The 12,598-nt window shown below is 43.4% G+C and overlaps 1 protein-coding gene across 2 annotated transcripts in view; it reads left to right on the top strand.

The window, feature by feature from the left end:
* LOC126473201 (ecdysone-inducible protein E75) overlaps positions 1-12,598 on the top strand; it is a 488,568-nt gene that overhangs the window by 139,530 nt on the left and 336,440 nt on the right. The gene's annotated exons all lie outside the window — the stretch shown is intronic.

The raw sequence follows: 12,598 nt of genomic DNA, 5'->3' as shown, positions 1-12,598 counted from the left end.
AATGTAGATGTAGATGACATTCTCTTTACATCAGTCGATTTTACCTCGCCCTAAATGCGCCTCGTGGAGCAGCAGAAGAGAAGAAAACGAAGGAGAGAGTGTGCCATTTGTGCCCTCCACTGTTTCCCTCGTTCGCCAGCTACCGGAGACAGGACGTGCTTGTGAGAGAGTTGGTCCTCCCGGCACGCACGGCGGCCATAGGCCGGGCCTCCATTCAGTCTGCGCTCCCTGGCAGGCGGTGGCAGGGGCGGCATTAGCCACGTATTTATAGCGCCGGCCGCAGCCTTCGTAGCGCCGTAATCCCGCTTCTGGAGCGCCGCTCGCCTCTGCCTCGTTTCTCTTCTCGCTTTTTCGCCGCCACGACAGCCGACGGTCGCGCTGGCTTCGGCCTTCTGTGCTGAAGGCAAACGTCAGAGTCGCCACGCCTGCAGGCGAAACAGATCTGACCTTCTGGCAGCGATTCAAATACAGGCCGGCCATCCCTTCCGTGGTTTTCCAGTATCACTTCAGGCAAATACCGGAGCCGTTCCCGAGACGAGGCTCTTTATGTACCTTCAAAACAGGCAACACCTTTAACCCGCACTGACACAGACTCGGATTCATTTATTTTAAGATGATTCCTAGTCTTGAGAACGAAAGGCATTGACGACATATAATATGATTTACACATATCTCTATTCTAGAGCCGGCCGCGGTGGCCGTGCGGTTCTAGGCCCTTCAGTCCGGAACCGCGGGACTGCTTCGGTCGCAGGTTCGAATCCTGCCTCGGCCAAGGATGTGTATGATGCCCTTAGGTTAGTTAGGTTTAAGTAGTTCTAAGTTCTAGGGGACTGATGACCTAAGATGTTAAGTCCCATAGTGCTCAGAGCCATTTGAACCAATCTATTGTAGACCTCTGGGATCTGAAATGTCCTATAAGCAATGACGTAACGGCCATTGAACGCAAGGTTCGATCTTGGGTCCTCTGCTGTTCTTAATATATATTAATGACTTGCCATTCTATATTCACGAAGATGCAAAGCTGCTACTTTTTGCCCATGATACAAGTGTAGTGAAACGTCCCCTAAGAGAAATTATTGAATGTCTGTGCTGATAAACCTCTTACATTATTTGATTTTCAAACAGCTGAGCAGAACTGAACGTACTCAGACATTTCGCTCTTTACCTATTCTGATCAACACAACTGACACACAATATGTTTAGCGCAACGCAATCTGACTTTGAAAAATCCCTACAAAAGAATGGCCCTGACTAACATTAACCTATACCTTTCACAAATCTTCGTTACTCGAACTACTGTAATACAGCGAGCGCCACTACTACCAGCTAAATAAAAGCTTCAAACTGCTGAAGGCGCTAACTACTGATAGGTATAGTTAGCAAATGAAAGATTTTGATGGAGAACAAACAATGTATTTACCTTAATAGTGTTCAAAAGTAATAATATAGCAGTTCATGACATCCAGTCTTACAAATTTACTGTCTCTGATGGACACACGTCCAGATCATCCGCTCTCAAAACTCTGCCATTTCTCTCCCCACATCCACCACTGCTGGCGGCTCACCTCCAACTGCGCAACGCTACGCGCTGTTAACATCCAACTGCCCAATACTACAATAGCGACTATTTCAACAATGGCCACCAGCCACAGACTGCACACAGCACAGACAGTGATTTTCATACAGAGCGCTACGTGGCGTTACCAATATAAAAACCTAAACAGCCTACTTACAATAGCTATCACACCCAACAGACAAGAATTAACTGGTGAAATTGTAAACGATGTTTTTCAGAAAATCATTAAGTGGTTCTCTGCAAATGGGCTCTCATTAAACTTTGACAAAACACAGTATATACAGTTCCACATAGAAAATGGAATGACACCATTAATAAATATAGACTTCGATCAGAAATCGGTAGCTAAGGTAGAATATTCAAAATTTCTAGGTGTATGCATTGATGGATTGAACTGGAAAAAACACACTGAGGATCTGCTGAAACGTTTGAGTTCAGCTACTTATGCTATTATGGTCATTGCAAATTTTGGCGATATACATCTCAGTAAATTAGCTTACCACGCCTATTTTCATTCTCTGCTTTCGTATGGCATCATATTCTGGGGTAACTCATCATTGAGTAAAAAGAGTGTTCATTTGCACAAAAGCGTGTAATCAGAATAATTGCTGGAGCTCTTCCAAGATCATCCTGCAGACACTTATTTAAAGAGCTAGAGATCTTCACTGTAGCCTCACAATACATATATTCACTTATGAAATTTGTTATTAACAATCCGAACGAATTCAAAAGTAATAGCAGTGTACATGGCTACAACACTAGGAGAAAGGATGATCTTCACTACTCAAGGTTAAATCTAACTTTGGCTCAGAAAGGGGTAAATTATGCTGCCACAAAAGTATTTGGTCACTTATCTAATAGCATCAAAAGTCTGACAGATAGCCATATAGCATTTAAAAGGAAATTAAAAGAATTTTTGAATGGCAACTCCTTCTACTCATTAGATGAGTTTTTGGATATAGTAAGTGGGTAATTTCCCCAACCCCCACAAAAAAAATTAAAAATATTAAGTGTCATGTAATATTTTGTGTAAAGTAATATCTTGCATAGACACCTTTTATTAACCTGACACGTTCCACATCATTACAAAGTGTCGTATTCATGATCTATGGAACAAGTACTAATCTAATCTAATCTAATCTAACTAGTCCCCACAATTCGACTCCTATAAATGGTAGTCAAAGTGATTTTAATAGACTTATGCCACACAACAGCCTGTCGACAAGCGTTACTAATCTATGCTGCTTTTCGAGTCCTTAACTGTATTCTCTGATGAGACACAGCACGACGCTGTTACCTTACGAATCAGCAAGCTTTCTGCTGTGTCGTCCGAACAAGACACAGCCATTACAAAAGCACCACAGACGCAAAGATGCAAACTGGTGCCAGTGCTCTAGAGAGTGCGCGAGTTCCCCTAGCACCACGGGCGGCGCTGAGGATGAAGATATCGACTTCACCTCAGCCATTTGCTGGCCGAGTACAATCTGCCAATGACTGGACGACAACGGAACGAAGCCTACTCGAAACATAGAAGAGCAGCTCTCGCCCACTTCGTTATAGATCATCGTCCAGGGCTGACTTAGACAATGAATGTAGCTTTGTGAACTCTTAGAAGTGAATGGACAGCTGTTGTAAATAGCATCTGCTATGTACTGTGATTATTTGCACTTAGCCTTTGACGGGTTTTTCATGTTATATTACAAGCAGTGTTGCGGACATAATCATTCAACAAGTCACAAAGATAAGTAAACCTTTTTAACTCACTTGTGTGACTTCGTTATTAATTTGTTGGGGTGTTGTAGAACCTTCTTTCTCCTTTCGTGTAACCTGAACCCGGGGCATAGCTGTGTAGGAGCGGCAGGGGAAATTGTCTGTACTGCACCAGAAGCCGTTTCAGAATCTCATGAACTCGGTCTCTACACCAGTAGCGACGAGGCCTTTACAAAACTGGCAACTAGGCTTTACAAAACTTTCGAACACAAGTTTGAGGAATTTCACGATCCCTAAAAAGATGGTTTTTCTTCAACAACACGACGCACATATCATATTATCTACACGAACAATACAGTCCCAAAGATAACTGGAGTCAGAAACAGGATGAACTACCCCGTAACTGCTCCCTACGCAAGAAAAGTTATGCACGGTCCAGTCGCATCAATGTGACCACCGCCTATGATCGATGTCAACGTTCGACAACCACTCACAGACGGGACGTAGCAGCAGTAGCAGTGGAGAGTGTATGAAGCGTGTCGAGGGACTCGGAAACAGTGCATTCGTTACCGTAATGTGGGAACGGAGCGATTTATCTGACGTCCAAACGGACATGATGATCACTGGCTTTCAGGTCAAGGGTGGGAGCGTTTCCAAAACGCTTAAGTTTGAAAGCTGTTCGCGTTCCACCATGTTTAAAGTATACCTCGCATGGAAAAATGGAGCTATCCAAAAGCGGCACCGAGGCAAATGTGTGCACCAAAAAATCAAATGGTTCTAAGCATTATGGGACTTGACATCTGAGGTCATCAGTCCCCTAGACTTATAACTACTTAAACGTAACTAATCTGAGGACAGCACACACATCCATGCCCGAGGCTGGATTCTAACCAGCGACCGTAGCAGTCGCGCGGTTTCGGACTGAAGGGCCTAGAACCGCGGTCGGCTAAATGTGGTGCACCGCAGGCCATAGATAACAGTAGTGATCGACGGCAGCGGTGATGTGTAGGGGCGAAGAGACGTGCAACAGTTGACCAACTGAACGCCCAGACGGACCAAGGAGCTGGTAACAGTGTCTCGTCAACGATCGTTCAGTGAACGCGGCTGCGTATGGGCCTCTGCAGCAGGCGCCTGTTCACGCTCCCACTCTGAATGCTGTTCATTGGCGACGAAGGCTGGACGTCCATTGATTGCCGACTGGTAGCCTTCGCAGATGAATAACGTTTATGGCCATTGATTTATACGGTCATGCAACAGTCACTGGAACGATCCAGGTCGGAAGAGGGGGCGCTATGATCTGGGGAATATTTCTGTGGCATTCCCTGGTTGATTTAGTCGTTCTGGAAGCCACACTGGATCAACAGAAATGTGAATCTATCCTTCGGGACCATGTCCACCCCTACATGCAATCAGTTTTTCTTCAACACGATGGCACCGACTAGCAAGGTAATGCAACGTGTCACACGTGTTCACTTGCGTGATTCGAAGAGCACAAGGAGGTGTTTACCATACCCCCTCGCCACCAAATTCGCCAGAAAACCAATCGCGAATCTCTTTGGCCATCTCGACAGGGCTGTTCCCATCATAGAGTAAATATCTCTGGAGTGACCATTGCGTTCTGCGCATGTTGTCAACATTAAACCAGGATTGTCACGTGTTTTCGGGACTTCGCTGTGCGTGTGTGCTTTCTGCAGCGTTTGAAGTTTATAATGTCAAGAGTTTTCGTTGTGTTTCACCGTTTGTTGATAGTGTAATAGCGATGGTGAATTACTGTTGTTGCTACGGATGCAAAGCAAAATATGTGAAAGGAGGGATAGTAACTTTTCATGGGTACATACCATGTAGCTCTAATTATAGTTATCATATTAGTAAGAGACACTGTATATGTTTAAAAATTTCGAGACGCTTTAAAATGAAGGCTTGATTCTGTAGACCTCTTCTTTCTATGATTTTATGACTATATAATAGATATTACAGCTCGTACAAAAGCTTACAAACAATCGCTTCCTCCCGTAAATTTGCTTGTGGAACAGAAAAGGGAATGGTTAGTTGTTTCAGCAAATACTATCCTCCATGCATATATCAGTGACTTGTCGATTATGTATATAGATTACTCAGTCTACTATTTAATTAATAAACTGGGAGCAAGTACGCAAAATGCGTTAAATAAGTACTTCAAAGTGTCACCACTAAGAATAATTGTGCTTTAGGTCGCAAAAACGAGAAAATAAATACGCAGAAATAGCAGAAAAATGGACAAATTAGCAGGGATATAATCGCTAATGTGTGGCAAATTCGGTGGTTTTCGGACACTTGCAAAAGTACTAGCGTACTGTCAAGTCGTTTTGCAAGGCTATCACTGCAAAAATGTACGTCAAGCTCTGTAATACTATAAAGTGCCGTATCATACCGAAAACTACCAAAAATCGATTGCACCTGAACTGTGACACCGCAAAGAAGCAGGATGTTATATCACTTGCGCTTAAGAGTTACGTAGCTGGTTTATTATCGGTATCAAATGGATACTGTTAAACTGTCTGTGCAACATATATAAACAATCCACGACACGTACGAAAAGAATCCATCTGGACTAGGGATGTAGTGACATTCTAAATATACAGGGCGCTATACGGACAAACACACGACGTCCCGAGAACACGTGACCAGGCCGGCAATGTATGTTGACAACACAAAATCTGTTCTGCGCATGTGAATGCTCACTCCAGAGATATTTACTCTATGGTTCCCGTCACGTATTCTCAGCCAAGAAGCACAGCGCAGCTGGACACGGCGCTGGAATCGTCAAGGCTCCACACATCCCTGTCGGTACCTTCCAGAACTTCTCAGACTCTCTAACTGCACGTCCGCTCTGCAAAAGGTGGTTAATCAGGCTGCTGATAAATGGTCAGAGTAATATGACTGGACCATATTTTACTGAAATGACGACAAACAAATTTGTGTATTTTCCGCCAGGGACGCAAAGCGATCAGCTACTGTAGGAGACGATGGTTGCCCAAGGCGTCCAATTCTGTTTCTGACGTCAGCCTAGAGCGAAGGCGTGCCAATCACCGCTACAGAGGCCGAGACCCAGAAACTGTGCAGGTGCCAGGCCAGTTCGAAACACAGGGCACTTCTGCGAAGCAATCATTTCTATTAAAAGGGGCGTTAGAAGACACCAAGGCGCCCAGGTGAACACATGCGCATTGTGAGTGTGTGAGTGCGTATGTGTGTGTGTGTGTGTGTGTGTGTGTGTGTGTGCGCGCGCGCGCGTGTGCCTGTGTGTAAAAAAATAGGTTGACTTCAAGTGGAAGAAGTGCCGCTGTAGATGTGTTTCAAATAGTGACGCTATGTATCAAAGGAAAGACTGAAATGTCGAACCATGACATAGACGTACAGCATCACTCTATGTGATGCCTGTTGTGAAATCAGTCGATAGAGGGCTTACATTAGTGGGCTCATCATTTTTCATTCCTACTCGTGCAATTTCTCCTCGTAAATAAATTGGTTGTTATTTTCTTTCTGTTTTATAGGATACCGGTTTTTAAATAAAAATTGCTGTGTGGAATAGGAGTTCAGAAGAAATAATTTCAAGTTACATTTAAAACTTGCTCTGCTACCTGTCAAACATTTTATGTTATTGGACAAGCGATCAAATATTTTTGTTGGTGAATAATGAACTACTTTCGGAGCCACTACAGCTTTAACAGTGGGTACTAAACGTCATTTTCTCCTTCTAGTGTTGTAGGTATCGACATCGCAAGGCTTTTGAAAGTGTGGCGGATTATTTATGAGGAGGCCGGCCGCTGTGGCCTAGAGGTTCTAGGCGCTTCAGTCCGGAACCACGCGGCTGCTACGGTTGCAGGTTCGAATCCTGCCTCGGGCATGGGTGTGTGTGATGTCCTTAGGTTAGTTAGGTTGAAGTAGTTCTAAGTCTAGGAGACTGATGACCTCAGATGTTAAGTCCCATAGTGATTGGAGCCATTTGAACCGTTTGAATTTATAAGGAATTTTAGTAGGAAACATTCACTGAAGTGAAAAAAGGCGTGGGATATCTCCTTTATACCTTATGTACGCGATACTAGCGCCACCTGTGAAAGTGCATATCGTCATCCCACAAATTTCTTGTACACTGAAAGTGGAGTTAAGATGCGTAACTTCTTGAAGAGGTACCTGCATGGTGACTGTGGGTGAACACCACGTATCATTCTCATCGCCCCCTTTTGTGTAATCGATAGTTTTTTGTAATTATAGCTGTAACTTCGCTATCGCTCCATACCCTAGACTCTTTAAAGAGTCGAACTGCGCTGTATAAAACAGCTCCAAAGGTGTGATTAGTTTGCAAATGAGTTGATGTACTAAATATTTGATGCTAAGGAGGTAAAATATTGTTAAAGACACAAAACCCTAATTATATAAGTTTTATAAGTTTCAGATTATTCACCCACTGACTAATGAAAAGGTCAAAACCAAATTGATAAAAAAAAAAGAAACAAATGCTCTCATTATCAAGCCCTAGGTGATTACAGAAGGGGTTATTTTCGCTCTGTTTTAAGAAAAAGTTGTTTTGCACGTATCAATGTTTTTTATGTAAGATCGCCTGAGCTATGCTGTTCTATGAAACCGATAAGGTGTTCTGGAAGCAAGCCACCACGAAAGAGTCCGAGGACACATATGCATTTTGCAGGTGCGTTCCATGGTAAATGTGAATACCTTATGCAAAATGTGTTGTGAACAGAGTTTGTGATAAAGAAGTAGCAAATTTAAAAGTCACGCGTGATGCTGAAGTTTTATTGCATGAACAGCGAAACTGTCACAAGCGATAAACTTTTTTCTTGTCATTGTTCCGTGGGGGTGTCCACGAGAAAAGGTTTCTAAAAGGTGTGAAATTATGTGTAAAGTTTGTTGGACGTCGTTAAGTGCTCTCATTCTCAAACACTAGATTAATAAATTCTGGGTAATTTGTGCACTGTGAGTTACACTGCCTCAAGATAGATTCGCAGTATCTAATACTTGTCTGATTGTGTAATTCTTTAACGTAAGATTACAGCTCTTACTGAGTAGATTATGAAAGCATATTAAATTTTTAAATTTTGGCAGTAATTGTAAGGAATACTGAAAAACAAATTTAGTTTCCCCTTGAAGCAGTTAGATAGACACCCTGCAACTAGTGACTTGGGGGCCCTTTAAGGCATTTAGTAATAGAAATGGTTCAAATGGCTCTGAGCACTATGGGACTTAACATCTGTGGTCATCAGTCCCCTAGATCTTAGAACTAGTTAAACCTAACTAACCTAAGCACATCACACACATCCATGCCCGAGGCAGGATTCGAACCTGCGACCGTAGCGGTCACGCGGTTCCAGACTGAAGTGTCTAGAACCGCACGGCCACACCGGCCGGCTTAGTAGTGGACCATATTTATGTATTTATTGCTTATTTAGCCTGACCATTTTAGTGACTAAAGCCGTCTGATCAGGAACAACACATATAAGAAAATAGCACATAACAATCACAATAATCATAATCTGCATTATTAATAAATATAATAATTGACAATAACAATAACGACAGCACTAATAATAATGATAAAGTAATAGAGGTATTGAAAATTATGTTGATTTGTTATTACATGACTTATTTAGTAACTATAATTTGCATCATTAATAGAAAGTAATGACAATAATACTCAGAATAATGCTGCATGCGTTAGAAGACTGATACGTTTGTTTCCAAGACTAGTAATTGTACGAAGTGTAGGAGTAGCTGAGCTTAATTGTCTGAGGAGCCCAACTCGTACGACCCGGTGTTTTGTGAGGATAAACAGAGGTGTTGTGTGTTGACGGGAGACGTGTCGCGACTTCCCAGTGTGCTCCCCAATGGCTTCGCGTCGCGCCGGCGAGACCGACGTGAGAGGATTACTAGTTGGAGTGCTCACACGTGGCGCCGTGCCCGCCGATTACACTGAACCTCCCAACGCAGGGCTCCATCACCAACTGGACTCTCTCCGGGCGAGGGATGAGCACATCTCATGCACATCGAAACAGATGGAAGTACGAATCACTGGGTGCTCGGGTAACAGGACGGCAGCAGTTACTGTATACTCCATACGAAAGGTGTCTTCGATTAAAATAACAGAGGAAATGGTAGTGCTTTGTACCCTAGAGTTTATAGGAAGTCAACATAAACACACAGATGCGGCAGAGAAACTGGCGGTTTTGAACCCTCAACCAGCGATACAAATTTATTCACAACGATACAAAAGAAACACAACGTGACTTTACAATGCTTGCAAATGCCCAACTCGAAGATGTCACCTCTCAGGTGGTCGCCAGTTTCCTTCACACGCACTTAAAGTCTTTTACGCAAGTTTCGCATACATCTTGCAGGACTGGCGCTGGGATTGGGTTAACTTTCTCGAGAATTTGATCCTTGAGTTTCTAGGAAGATCTGAGATTTCAAATGACCCCAGAGGAAGAAATTACACGTCAGAGGATCTTCGAGGCCAGGTCAGGCAGCGAGGTATGTCACGCAGCCCCGTCTTGTTGGAAGAATGTACACAACTGGCCATTAAAATTGCTACACCAAGAAGAAATGCAGATGATAAATGGGTATTCATTGGACAAACATATTATAATAGAACTGACTTGTGAGCCACGCAATTTGGGTGCATAGATCCTGAGAAATCAGTACCCGGAACAACCACCTCTGGCCGTAATAACGGCCTTGACACGCCTGGGCATTGAGTCAAACAGAGCTTGGATGGCGTATACAGGTACAGCTGCCCATGCAGATTCAACACGATACCACAGTTCATCAAGAGTAGTGACTGGCGTATTGTGACGAGCCAGTTGCTCGGTCACCATTGACCAGACGTTTTCGGTTGGTGAGAGATCTGGAGAATGTGCTGGCCAGAGCAGCAGTCGAACATTTTCTGTATCCAGAAAGGCCCGTACAGGACCTGCAACATGCGGCCGTGCATTATCCTGCTGAAATGTAGGGTTTACCAGGGATCGAAAGAAGGGTAGAGCCAGGGGTCGTAACACAACTGAAATGTAACGTCCACTCTTCAAAGTGCCGTCAATGCGAACAAGAGGTGACTGAGTCGTGTAACCAATGGCACCCCATACCATCACGCCGAGTGATAGGTCAGTATGGCGATGACGAATACACGCTTCCAAAGTGCGTTCACCGCGATGTCGCCAAACACGGATGCGACCATCATGATGCTGTAAACAGATCATTTGCATATCACAGCATCTACTTCCTGTCGGTTAAATTTCGCATCAGTAGCACGTCATCTTCGTGGTGTAGCAATTTTAATGGCCAGTAGTGTATCAGTAGTTACAGGGAGATCAGCCAACTGTTACACTAGGAAATCGTTCAACATAACTTAACGTTCTCTATCCAAAGGCCCTATGGTTCCAAACGACGATACTCTGCACCACACATCAGCCTTCTGACTGCGATCTGGCGTTTAATGAAGTATTTCAGGATTTTCATGCAATCAGTATCTAAAATTTTGCTTTTCAGGGAAGCCTAACACATAAAAATTAGCCTTATCGCTCATTATCAGATTGTCGCACAGGCCTGGATCGTCGTTGATGAGTTCCAGCAATTCTTGGCCAAAACTTAGTTCCTTTGGGAAGTCGTCCGCATTCAATTCTATCTGAATTTTCTAATGCTGGTACTGCAGTTCTTTGTGCAACTTTCGCCTACACGGCTATCAGATACGCCAAGTTGCAGCGCGTCGAATGCAGAACGTCTGGTACTTCGGTTGAAGGCTTCTTGCACTCTTGCAACATTCTCTGTGTGCTCACAAGTATTGCATTTCCACCCAACTTTCGCAACGTACGACTCGTTTCGTCAAAGCTCTTGTACTCACATTTTGATACCATGTGCAGACGGGAGTGGAGCATGACGTACGAAATTGTAATGGGCACGAAATACATGCTGAGCGGCCACGTACGTAGCTGTCGCTGGTTTTGTAAAACGCCGTCACAGCAACATCGAGTTGTTAACCGGTCCACGCCACCATCTCGACTGAACATCGATGCCAGGGTCAGTACCAAAGGTTTGTTGTCCAGATGGCACCACTCCCGTTTTCTGATTTCTAACGTAACGCGCTATTTCCCGGGTTGGCAAATTGCCCGTTTCACTGCCGCACCTTTTAGGCGCCATTTCTCACCCTCATCCACCCCTGAAGCAAGCCGCTCTGAAGAATCTGTCGTTGCATGAATTCTACATCAGTGACAGTAAGAGGTGGCGATCACAGCTGAAATTCGGTAGGCTAACATTGATATCCAAAGGTTGCGATGACCTTCCCATAAGCACAGCCGTTCGAACAGAGCGGTAATAAAAATAATGGAGACGAAAAGAAAGCGGAACCTCCAGCACATTTCGTAAGGGTATCGTTTGATAACAGGGTAACCAACAGCTTAGCTGACCTTACGACAGAACACAAGTTAAAAGACTTCTCCCGATCCACTACGAACGAGCCTGTTTTCCTCCACACTGCGGGAGTAAATCGAATGACGTGTGGTTGTGGCATCGTATTAGTTGGCGGAAGTGAAAGGGCAATAAAAAAACGTGTCAAAGAACACGAACACCACACACATCTAAGATAAAATATAAAACTAGCGGTATCTGAGCATCAAAAGGAATGTAGCTAGGTTATGAATTTGTAGAACACACGAGTGCCAATCAGAGAATGTAATAATTATGGAAGGGAAGAGCTTGAAGTAGTTGAAATATCAGAGAGTAAGTATAGTTTCAATAGAGGTGATGGCTACAGCCGTCCACATTTGTGGCTATCCGCTATCATGGAAGTAAACATCCAGCCATTATTCCCTCAAACTCCTAACGTAACTACATTGCGCACAACGGTTGTTGTGGACGTGTTGGTTGTTAATCGTCGTCATTTCGTGCTGACCTGATAACGAGTGGTGGTCGAATGCTCATAGTGGATTCCTACCTTTATGTTTTTAATTTGTTTTAATGAATTACATGCTCTAATACTGATAGAATCTCACAGTCAGTACATTTATAACTCACTTTAGTTTCAATATTTTACTTTCCATAAAATTATTAATGTTTTCACAAATTACTCCCTTCTTCCAACTATCATTTATCTCACAAATTACTCTTTTACATCTTAACATAGTTACAGAGGTTTCTTAACACTAACCTTTAGTATAAGGTCGATAATTTTACTGCGTCGGTTTGCATTCGATATCATTTAAGTAAATAAAATTTTTTAGACATTTCAATTTCAATTTAACTCTATTATCGCAAGTGGTCCGTGCAATGTTCTGC

The sequence above is a fragment of the Schistocerca serialis genome, chromosome 4, assembly GCF_023864345.2.
Source record: "Schistocerca serialis cubense isolate TAMUIC-IGC-003099 chromosome 4, iqSchSeri2.2, whole genome shotgun sequence".
Lineage (NCBI taxonomy): Eukaryota > Metazoa > Arthropoda > Insecta > Orthoptera > Acrididae > Schistocerca > Schistocerca serialis.
The sequence above is the reverse complement of the archived record's forward strand: the minus strand, read 5'-3'. Positions and strand labels throughout refer to the sequence as shown.